Source organism: Athene cunicularia (assembly GCF_003259725.1).
Source record: "Athene cunicularia isolate RWA chromosome 3 unlocalized genomic scaffold, athCun1 chr3_part1, whole genome shotgun sequence".
NCBI classification, from domain to species: domain Eukaryota; kingdom Metazoa; phylum Chordata; class Aves; order Strigiformes; family Strigidae; genus Athene; species Athene cunicularia.
Genome location: NW_020799097.1, coordinates 65,178,651 through 65,191,089, shown reverse-complemented (window position 1 = coordinate 65,191,089; position 12,439 = coordinate 65,178,651).

The following is a 12,439-nucleotide window of genomic DNA, read 5'->3' as shown; positions in this document are numbered from 1 at the left end:
AACATCTTTCCCTCAATGTAACTGCTGAAATGCCTTTTGGGGGATTAAATCAGAAAGAACACCTTTAGGTAAACTGTACCCCAGAAAAAAGAAGTTTATGCTCTTAGTAGTACTAGCGTTTTTATATGATCGCATTTCAGCATTCAAGACCCTCTGACAGATACTGTGTATAGATTCATATTTAAAGAATATGATAGGTATTATCTGTAAGGAATTAGAAGATGGCAAATTGTGAGAGAAATATGAATGAAAACAAGGAGTTTTTAAAAAGAATTTGTTAGCACCCAAAAATATAATGGCTCCATAATCATGAAGAACAATGTTTTGTAAAAGTTTATTAGTGAAATAGGGTGAGACAGGAGACAGAAATGGAAACAAATATATATATATATATATATATATATATATGTATTATATGATTTTATTTTATGTATAATTTATAACATTTGATATGTACATTAATATGATTTGATATATTCATATATTTCTCATATGAGAAACATAAAGGAGAACAGATAATAGCTAGTACAATAATAAAGAATGAAATTCTGAAAACAGATAAGGGAACATAAAAATTCTAGAATAATTCTGTGGCTGAGGGAACTACCTAAGTGCAATATTCATTGCAAGCTAGATAAGACAAAATTATTAATAACAGTTACTCAGTAAATGAAAAAAAAGAAAATATTCATTAAATAACCCTGCTTAGTATACTAACCAAGAAAGAAGTCAAACGAGAAAAATGAAGTATAAACTAGTCACTCTGTAGCGACTGAGAAAAATGTCAGGCACTGTCTATTATTAATTCACAAAGCACAAAGTGGGGAAAGGGAGTGAGATTATGGTTCCAAACTCAGCAAAATGGCAATACTGAAACCAGATACTGTTGAAAAAAATGAGACTCCCTGTTGTTTCCAGAGATTCTTCCAGAGTAACTTAAAACTGCTGTCTTACACAAGTCCAAGTTAAATTCTCATCTTTGTGGCTGCAACAGTCTGTCTCCTGCTGAGAAGACCTGGTGCCTGTATCTTGTCTCCCTGTGAGGTAGTGACTTAATTTCTCAGAAAAAATGTGAGAGTATATTTAACACTTTAGGATATAAAACTCATGGAAAATCACAGCACTGCATACTGCTAAACTTCAAGCATCATCTACTGTGAATAAATATATTCAATTAAGATAATATTCAAGAGTCCTTAAAAATTGGCTGAGGAAATGTCTGTTCCTCTGATGTTCATTTTAATAAATCTCCAAACAAGAAAATTCCAGCAGCTTGAAAAAATGTTAATCTGCCATATTCAGTAGCTGGTAAGACTTCTATCAGTCCTAAGCAATAATGGAAATGCTGGTATAAAATTCACTGATAAGAAATTCAGTGATAGGAGTACAATTAATGCCAGCCGAAATGATTTTACATAAATTAGATCTAGTCAAATAAACCCGATTCTAATATTTGATTAGATAACAAATTTGGCTGACAAGGTAAATGTGCATATGTCGTATACTCAGACCATGATAAGCATATAACACAGTGTGGCCCAGAACTCTGATTAACATTGCACAATACCAATAGAAATTGATCCAACAGATGGATCTCAAGGGAGCGCGTGTCAGCTGGGAACGAGCACTGAATATGTGTTTCCAGTGAAGCTCCACAGGGATTAGTTTATTTGACATTCACCTTGCATGCAGCATTCTTAGCAATGGTTCAGAAATAAACAAAAAATCATGGATAAAACTGGTAGATGATGCACAGATTGGAGGCAAGGAATAATAAAGATGAAGACATGGAAATGCAGTTGATGCATGATCTCTGATTAAGATGGCCCCACTTACACACAGCCAGATTCAACAGAATCAAATAAGAAGTCAAATGTCTTGTAGCAAACAGTGTAGGAAATTTATACAGAAGACAGGGCAGTATTATGAAAATCAAGATTTCATAGAGGATATAAGAGCCATAGAAGACAAACAACTTAATGTCTCTTGTCAGTGAGACGCTGTGTCAAAAAGACTAATAGGAAAAACAGAAGTGAGACACTGAATTTCTCTCTGTTACGAGATTTAGAGAGGTTCAATATTGGAACATCATTCACAATTCTTATGCTCCCACTTTTTAAAATAATGGTGCAAAGTTTAACCATTTATACAGAATTCAGTGAAGTGCCACAAAAAAACTGTGTGAATGATAGAATTCTTAAGCTTTTGAATAGGAGGCTTAAGTGCTTTTAAGAACAAGATGGAGATGTGATACAGTATTTCCATGGGAAGCAAATATCAGGGATCAACAGGTTCCTTATTTTAGTAGGTGAAGACATTTGATTTTGTTATGTACAGAGCCAATGCCTAGAAGCTGAAGCCAGCCAAATTCAAATGAGAAGGCAAAATTTTTAACAGCTCGTGCAGGAATGATAGCTAAACATAGATTCTAAATAAGAATATTCTTACTATGAATAACTTCTTCCTTGGTCCATTTCCATCTATTTTTCCTCCTTTTCCCCCTCCTCATTGTTTGCTTGAAATGCTGAAATGTTCCACCTGAGTAGATATGCATGTATTTCTATACTTATTAAAATAATAGAAACAAAGTTACCTAGAAAGCCAAATCAAACTCATCTTTAAGGTAAATGCCGCATCTCAGATGTAAATTTTGGAGTTAATAGTGACAAACTTTAAAAACTAACAAGCAGTGTTAAACGTATGGAAAAACATCAGCTTGTGAATTCTGAACAGAATTAAGCAAGGAGAAGAATATTTAATAAATGTTTTGGTATAGCAAGTGAGTAAAAATATCAACTTCTTATTAATTTATGTTAAAAAGGTAAGACAAAACTGTATTTCTACAGCACTATGAATTGTTTTAAAAGTCCTGGAGGAAATTCTCCTTTTGCAGCTCCACTCTAGCTGCACTTCTTGGCTTTCTCACTCTGTCAAACCTAGCTGTAAACTGAACCCCATTCTTAATGTAAAACTTAACCCTAAACATTGTCTGAGCCTTAGGCAAGGTCCCCAGGCAAAGTGTCTCACAGCAAAATTCTCTACACCTTACACTTCACAGCCCCTTTCCCAGACTCACTCCAGCTGCAGCTCTGGTTTTTGTCCCTCTCTTAATCTTAATCCTAACCTAACTCTAACCTTAAATCAAAGATACTGAAAGGCAAAGTCAGTACAAGGCAACACAAAATAACTCATGAACACTCCTCATAATTAAACAGACATTTTTATATTTCAAAACCTTGCTCATTAGATTTGGGGGATTATACTGTTGCTACAGTAGATCTATACATCCTCAAGAAAAAAAAAAATATTTATTATTGCAGTGCTTAGAGAATATGAACAGGGTTTGAAACCCATTGCAACATGTTTTTCCATTCTTAGAAGTGGCAGTTATACAGATAGGTTACCCTCATGTCCTGTGATTATTTAATCTCATGTTACAAATCCATACTGAAACATTGACTGTGACTTTGTGTAGAACAATAGTCACTAGAAGCAACTCTTAAAACAATATCATCACATACCCTAGCATAGCATTTGTTATCAATCAGAGAGGTAATCCTTATTCAAGTGTTTACTAGTAAAAGTACAGACATTTTTCTCAGTTTTGGATAAATTCTGTTCTGGAAAACTTATCTTCTTTTATATTTTCTGGTTTTAGTTTGTCTTTAAACATTGACTCCTTAATTCAGAAATTGCTGACATCAGTAAAGAGACCACCAGTGCTATTTATAAGAACAAAGTCAGACCAGTGATGGGTAAAGAAGGCTGGAGAACTTTCCAAAAGAATCTGTTCACACTGAATCTTCTTAACAAAGCCTTCCAGTTCCAGTCTTTAGCTGGAAAAGTTATCAGACATTTTGCACATAACGAGTCTATCATCTAAAAAATTTTGTAATAAGATGAATCAGATGCATAAAAAACCTTAAGCTGCAGATATCAGATCTTCATCTAATTAATGAAAGAAGGCACTTGTGTTTGTTTCCTACATATTAATGAATACCAGCAGCTCTTCTGTTGTCCTGTGTGCCTTTTCTGTATGGTTTGGGTTGGGTTTTTTTTAAACCTGTGATATGTATGATTTTCGAGAGCTTCAGAATAGGAAGCACCTTGAAATCATTAGAATTTTAGTGGCACAAAACCTGCATCTGTCTCATTTTCATTATGAATTACATTTGAAAATCACTCTCAATTTTTTACGGAACAAAAAATTATCACATATAAACCCATAATGTTTTTTTCATCTGCAAGAAGGGTGCTTTTTGTCTCTTTTTCTCTTTGAATGCTGTTGAATTCATTCTTCCTAGAAAATGTAAACTGTCTCTTTCCCATTTAGTGTCTATTTTCCTACATTTCTTGGCCTATGTTTGACATGATAAACAACAATTGAATGAGACATAGTTATAAAGGATTCTATGCCTGTTGTTTATAATAGAATTATTTGCATGACAATGTATCCTGGGAGAAGTAGAAACCAAGAATGAAGGTAAGCCTGAGCTTAAACTGGATGCTTCTTGGTGTCTGCTTTAGGTTGAAGTGAGTCACTCTTCATGCTTTGACATACATAAAGACCAGAGGCACCATTCAACTACCAGCTGAAATGCCCTACAGTATTTTATATGGGGATGACAGAGATGACACAGGATTTTTTAAGAGAGTTTTGTAGCTCTGTGGTTGTAGGATTTGGATGCTTGTTGGGATACCCTGGACTGCCTCTATTGGCACTAGATGACTATGTTTAAGCAACTGAGCTGAGCCCTAGTTCTCCATTAATTCCATTAATTGAAGGTCAGTTTCTTACTGCTCATGTACATGCTTACCAAAAGACACCTACATTTAGAGTCTTGGAGATTAATGCCAATTCAAAACACTATTGCCATGAAATAACCAGCCTTTTCAGATTAAATGTCTAAAAGGTGAAACATTTTTGATACATACAAATTCTTTCAGTGAGTCCCCAAAACTTTTATGTATGGACTCAGGTAGACAGAAGATTGACTGTCTGAGCTACATCTGCAGGTAAAGTCTTATCTAGGCTTTACAGTCCTGAGACTGAGCTCCTGATGGAAATGGAAACCTCGTGGAATAAACCTGCTTATTTCTGTTAAGGCCCTAGTGAGTATTCACAAGTGGCTTTTTCAGAGGAAAAGTCCTTCCATGTTTGAAGACATCAGACATGTGATAAGATCCTCAGAAGATATGCTATGTTAGTATTCCCATCAATAAACAGCAAGTCTTTACCACTAGAATTGTATTAGGATGTTTTGGTGAAATTCTTGCACACACACACACACACACACACACACACACAAGTTTTATTTTGATTAATCCATTTTGTTCTGAGAATTTATAGACTTTTTTTCCCAGGAAGAAATCAACATAAACCAACTTTCATGGAAAACTTCTTCTAGTCCAAAATTAATGCTTACAGTTTTGCAAAACAGCAAGTGAAAGCAGAGTTTTAGAGCGACAGACTTTAAAGAAACATAACTATATAGCCATCAGTACATATATGTACTTCATAAAAAGAGTGAAATGCATTAAAAGCTATTGGGAAAGGGAATGTTGGGATACAATCTTTTATTAAGTCTCTTTCATTCTAAAGTTACTCTGCAAAAGAGAAACCAATTCACATGAGTTCTTTGCTCTTCTGGTGTTAGCACATTCACAGAATTATATGTAAAATTCATTATTTTCTGTTCCACACAAGTAATGATACTATGCCATTTTTTTCCTAAGCATTGCAGCTATAGACAAGCTTCGGTACTGTTAAACAATTCTCTATTTCATGTTTCTTCTTGAAACATCAATTGATGGAATCATTAATTCATGAAAATTGCCACTATCTTTCAATCATCATATCCTTTATAAAAATAGAAGAGTGGACAGAACTGTTCACTAACTAAACAGTTATTGTTGAGGAGAATGGTTTGAAAAGCTTTCTAACAATTGCAACACTGAAATTGCTAAAAAAGAAGACTATAAAACATACTGTGATTGTTTAAGGCTAAGACCTGAATTGGAAGACATGTGAGATGTCTACATATTTTAGAAATTGTGCTTGAGACTAGCAATATTGAGTTTTTAATAGTGTTTTCCATAGGCTTAATAATTCTAAATTAATTAATTAGATGTATCCGAGATCAGTTAGTAGAAGTCTAGTTGAAAATTAAAAAGATTCATTATAGATATACACTGGGAAAATGTATACACATATTTTAAAGCATTTTTCAAATAAAATCCAGTTACTTGTCTGCATGCAAATTTCAGAATAATTGGACATCAGTAATGAACACTTGTGTGAATGTTTATATACTAGAACACATCAGCAAGTCTGTGGAAAGCATCATTTTTTGAATTTGTTTTGTCCTTCTAGAAAAGAACCAAGACTGACAGCACAAACCAGGTTTTAAATTGAGATATAAGAATGTGACAAAATAAGTTTTAATACTAAAGATGAGAGCATAAGAATTTTATACCACTCTGCTCTGATTCAAAATTCATTGGAAATAAATATGAACTTTTCATTACTTGTTCGTTTTTTTAGCAAGGTCATAATAAGCAGAAGTAAACATTTTATAGCATTAAAAATAGAAGAGGCAGAAGCTATGAGGTTTATGTCCAGACTAAAGAGACAAAGGACCCAACATACGATTTTTCAGAAAAATAGTGGCACCGTAACTATCAAGCACAGTATGCACACAAAAGCGAAAGGACTTTGGATGACACATCTGTGGAAGCAGCATTTCTAAGAAATCATTACTCATGTCAGCCGTATTTTTATTAAAATATAAAAACTTGAATGCATTTGTGAAAACTATGGAATAAAGTTAATATTCTGTCAGCTCTTAAAAAACCCACCTAATGTCTAGTTTCTAGTAATTTAAGAATACCACCATAAGAAACAGATGGCAAAATAGCTCAATATCCTTTGGAAAATCTTCCGTTAACGTTAAAAGCTACACCTGCTGAAATGTGTGATCTTACTTTAAATGTAGAAAAGCATTAATAGGAATGTACAGCAGTGTGGTTATATCTCTTAATTGGTATACCCTAGTGGAAACAAACATGCTAATTAAGCGATCATCCTGATTATAAGAGCCTGATAGGAATACACAGTGCTGGGATATATTCATTTCTATTTCAGCAATTGCTTTAAAAATAAGCATAGTAAGATGCTTGAAATATTTAAATTGTATAAAGGCAAGCGACTCATTACAGAGCACAGAATGAGAATGAAGGGAGTAGAGAAATTTGTGACACAGAACAAAGTTACAGCTTCAGTTTCCTCCATAGAATACCAAGGACAATACCAAATAGTCACTTTGATTTAACTAGGTTTGCCATTTTTCCACTCATTAGACAGTGAAATTCATTACATTCAATGTATTTTCTGAATTTATTCATTTTAGGCTTTATTTTAATCCAGGTGGCAATCTAGAAATTTATTTCAAAGCTCTTGTTCAAAGCTTCTACTGGATCATTAATCTGGAACTCTTGGTTCAAATTCCTGTGTTCCTTTGGGGTTTTGAAATAATATTCACTGACATTTACCTCCACACTCATACATGCTCCAGTCACACTGAAAACATTTCTTCAATTTTAGAAGGCCAATAGTACTCAAGATAGCTGACGAGTATAGCTAAATGAGAGGCATTACAGCTTCCAGAACCCTGGTCTTCAAACACAGTAGATTCTGAAAACAAAAGAAGTGTTTAAGTCCTTGACACCTCCTGGTCTACCTGTTCTTCCAAAGAGAAAGTGTAAAGAAATGAAAGTTCAATTGGAAGTAGAGAATGGGTATAGAAACCAAAACGCAGAGTGTTTTCTAAGGGAAAGCCTTGTTCATGGAAGTATAGACCATTTCTTCTAGTCAAATCCAATGAGGGCTAACAACAGCAAATGTTTCCCTTGACTGAAGTGCACACTTTGATTTGAACCATGCAGTTGAGGACAACAAGATCAACAATCATTTGATTCTTACAATGGCATATCTAGATGTACTGAATAGACAACAGAAGCCTACAGGAAATTACAGATGCTGTCATGGGATCATACAGCATATTGAATGAGGACTGGAAGAGAGGATTACTTCACATGATGCATTAGGAACTGCATTTGGAGATATGATTATTCCTAGAAGAAAAAGAGTCAAATGAAACACACAGTTATTGCTAATTTTTAATGAAGAGCCTATTAAATCCAGTATTTTGTAGGAGGTTGAAAGCACTACCACAAATTCAGTCTTATACTCACATAGAACCAGGAGAAAGAGGAAGTTTTTGAAACATTGCTAACAATATTAATCAACGGCTATTAAAATTATTCCAGCAGCTAGCACAACAAAACATTTCTGATAACAGTTTTATTCCTTACTATAAGTATGGCTCTGCTTAACCTTTTTTTTCCTGTTATGTGTTAACAAATAATAAAAAGAATTATATTTATATCCAATACCTCACAAAACACTTAGCACTTAACCTTTGTGGTTATGAGCAATGGAGTTTCTCATTAGCTGGCATAAAATATACCATTTTCTTTTTTTCAAGTTGAATGAATAGAGTAAGGCTCTACGAATTCCAACACTTTTCAGTTGGTCCTTTCCAGTCCCACTCCAGCTACACCCTGGTCTTTGTAACTGTGGGTCTAAATCCTCACCCCAACATTTTCCTTAATTGTAGGGAATCCACTCAGTACAGCCTGAGGTTTTGAGAATCTACCAGAAGCTTTTTTAAGATTTCAGGTATAATTTACTATAAAATGAGATTGGAGTCTGTATATTTCTACTTAATTCATCTGGTATTTCTATTACATTTAAGGGAAGGGGCAACAGATGAAAACACAATTAGAATCTTACCGTGTGGTTACCAGAACTGGCTTGTAGAATATAAAATACCGTATGTATGAGACTACAGATATATGGGATTTCTTGCTACTTGAATAAAAGGGTGAAAGATCTCTGAGCACAAAATAATTGCTGAATCACCAGAATTAAAGACACTTAAGTAATAAAAGTGCAGAACAGAAAAGAACCAAACAACCTTCCCTGCTGTCTTTGTTTTGTAATTGCATATAAGACCTGAAGAAGTTCATAATAGTTTTGAGGTTCCTTTTCTGAACTTCAGGTTCAGAAATCCCCCTGTCACATTTTTGCATGTTTTCCTTAAAATGTATTCAGAACACTGAGTGTTCAGATTCCAACTGTCATTCTTAATGTGATTTAACTTGACTTTACAGCATGTATAGGTATAAATGCACATGTCTGTTTGTCTGTCTCTATATGTATGTATACCTACACATATGCACATGTAGTATATGTATAGGTGGGTATATGTATAGATAGAAAGCTGAAGCTCTGAGAAGTTAATGAATATACCACACCTACAATTTAGGAGTACTAAACCAAACAATGCAGGAAAGAAAAAGTCCTACAAGTGTGTCTGTACTGACAGCTTGTGAGTTTCATTCCAGCCTGTTGAAATGTAAAATGTCTGACTCCTTCAGCATACCTAAAAGACAGGGTTTACAATGAAAGCACCACAGACCTTTGGTACACGTGTTGGTAGCAGGACAACAGGGCACTTGCTGTAACAAGAAATCCAACCGAAGAGACTCCTTGTATGGCTGAGTGGCGGCACTAGAATTTTCAGTGTTCAGATGTAATTAGAAAACAGCTGTGAAGGAAAATCAATTGTTCCTGGTCGTCAGTGGCTAATTTTCCACAATCAGAATAAAGAATGCAATATGACATCTTTGAAATGAGCAAGTAATTGTTTCTCCTTTGTTTATTGTTTTAACATTTCTCTGTTTATTTGTGCTAGTTATCCTTTATTTGCTTCAGGACTACCTTAAAATTCTTAGTTTCTCCTAATTATGTTTAAACCTTGTTTAGCTGTAAAAAACTCTTTTACAGAGTTCTTTAAGGTGTTGATTTATGATTCAGGAAGGAAGAGTTGAACAAATGCTTGTAAATTACTCTGTGATGGCTTTATAACAGAAGACTTGCTAAATGAAAAAAGTTGAATCCTATCAATGAAATTCCACACATTAATATTTTTAAGTATTTGACCCATCAAAGGACTAAAGTCTTCATATTCTTTGTCCTGATCTTTTGAAGTGCCTTTGAGATACACCTGTATTGTAATATGCTCATTTTCTTTCTGTTGGCATTGCTGTGAAAGTGCAGGAGGTGAAGAGAATGGTGTCTGTCACATAGCGTGAGCAAGAGATTCCAGGAGGAACCTCTGCAATCCAAATCATAAGATCAAATTACAACAAGTTTGAATTCTGGCAGGAAAATATGAGTTTTAAGTTACTATCATTTGTATTATACCAGTGCTGTTAATATTGATTTAAATCTTGCAGATTGATAGAAATTGAAATGCCAGGAGTGATAGCTGTGCTGAACAGTTTGGGGCATGTAGGATGGTGTGGTGTTCGATTAAATCACCCTTGATCCATTTGTTTATTTTATGCTGCACTGTAAATTTAATCTCTCATTACATGAATTGGATCCTAATTTACATGGAATTCGAGGTGGGAAAACAAAACACACACATTTGCAGCGATATACCCTGTGATCCCTTGTTAGTTTGAGGGAATGGTCACTCGGAGACAGAAATGCTCTTGTGAGTGTGCATTACAGGCGCCAACACAGCTCTTCAGGGCAAAACCCGACCCTGCTCTTGTTGTGTGTTTGTACAGCGCTTAGCCCAGCGAGGACCTGATCAATAATTTGAACCCCGAGGAACTACTTCTGTGCAGCTGACTATCGAGACGACCGTGTTAACAGCTCCTTGGGAGCAGTCCAGGAGCAACACCGTGCCGTTGTGCTGTGCCACTGTCGCAGAGGCTTCCTGCTCTGGCAGCTGTCAGTGCTCGAGCACCGGCTTTCAGCGTTAGCACCCAGCTGCACGCTGTAAAACTGCACTCACCTCTGGAGGGTAAACCAAGACACAGGCTTTTGCAGCAAGTGTCTTAATCACATTTTTTACCTTTCTTCCTCAGTCATCAGGGCTGGCATACAGACTGAGGACTGCAATTGTGCCTTCAGCCCTTAAGTCAGATGTCAGGGCCCCAGACCTGGACCCATTTTGTGTCACTGTTCTTAAATTAGCTTGCTCATTTAATGGCTCTAGACAAGATTCTGCTTAACACAGACGTTCTGAAAAAGGTATTTAACTAAAAACGTGCTAAAAGCACCTTGCAGAAGAATAATGAGGAGATGCAGCTCCCGTTATTTCTTTGGCAAAACGCGGACTTCACTTCTGAACTAGTCTGTCAGAAAATTTCCTATTTGCAGCTTTGGGTTTCATACAGGAAATATTACTGTAAAAGGATTAATTTAAACAGAGTATATTCCTTAATAATTTTGGGGTAGCAGAATCGAGAGAGATGCCTAGGATCCAGACAAAACCATAAAACATTTCCAGAGTATTAGTGAGGACAGATATACTGCCATACCTAAGTTTCTACCTAGGAGTTTTAAGAGACTATCTTTCCTTGGCAGGATGCATAGAAATCAATGAAATAAATCTGAGGCACGATCTATTCATTTACTCAGAATAGTGGGACTGACTTTAGAGAGCACATTAAACACTGGCAGTGGAGTTATTTTTTGGATAAAAGCTCTAAATGTCGACTCTCCTACTTACAGCAATTTTACATCACTGGTCATTCTGTAACTGTGATGAGATTTCTCCTAATTTACACCAACATAGATGAAATGAAATTAAGGGTCAAATGGTTTCACAGATTGAGTAATTTCTTTCCCCATGGCAACTTCAGAGTCAGATAGAGACCAAAGGTTTCATCATCCAGCAGTTCAGTAACCTCCCTTAAACGAATCTGGCGATCTCTGTCCTGTTTCCAGGGGATAAATGCTTCCTGACAATAAACAAGCAAACAAACAAATAAATAAATAAAGAAGTGCCATCACAACTGGCACTGTTGCTGAGAAGTCTGTATAAGGGGGTCAAACTGTAAGGCCAGGGGCTGAAGGGATACAAAGAACAAGCTATTATACCCTCTAGGCAGTTTCTCAAGTTGAGGATAGTTAATGAGGCAACAGTGTGACAGGGAAGGTGGTGGAGCTGCACACAATTCTGTCTCCACGTCCAACAACCTTTTATGAACACTGAAATTGCATGGAAATTCTTTTCAAGATGAAAAGTGGGCAGAAAGAATGTTTCTAAACAAGTAAAAGGAGCTATTTGAAATGCTCAGTATGAGATGGGTGGAATGTTTACCTGATTGGCAAACTACGGATTAGTGTGAAGGTTAAAAACCCACAGAGAACATTATTTGCAGGAACAACTGTGGCTTTGGGAGTGTGAAGAGGTGATGAGAAACAGCAAAAAGTCATTCTTATCCACAGAATTTGAAAGATAATTTAAGACAGCATTTTGCAATTGAAAAATAAATTCTGTAGCATCAATTTACA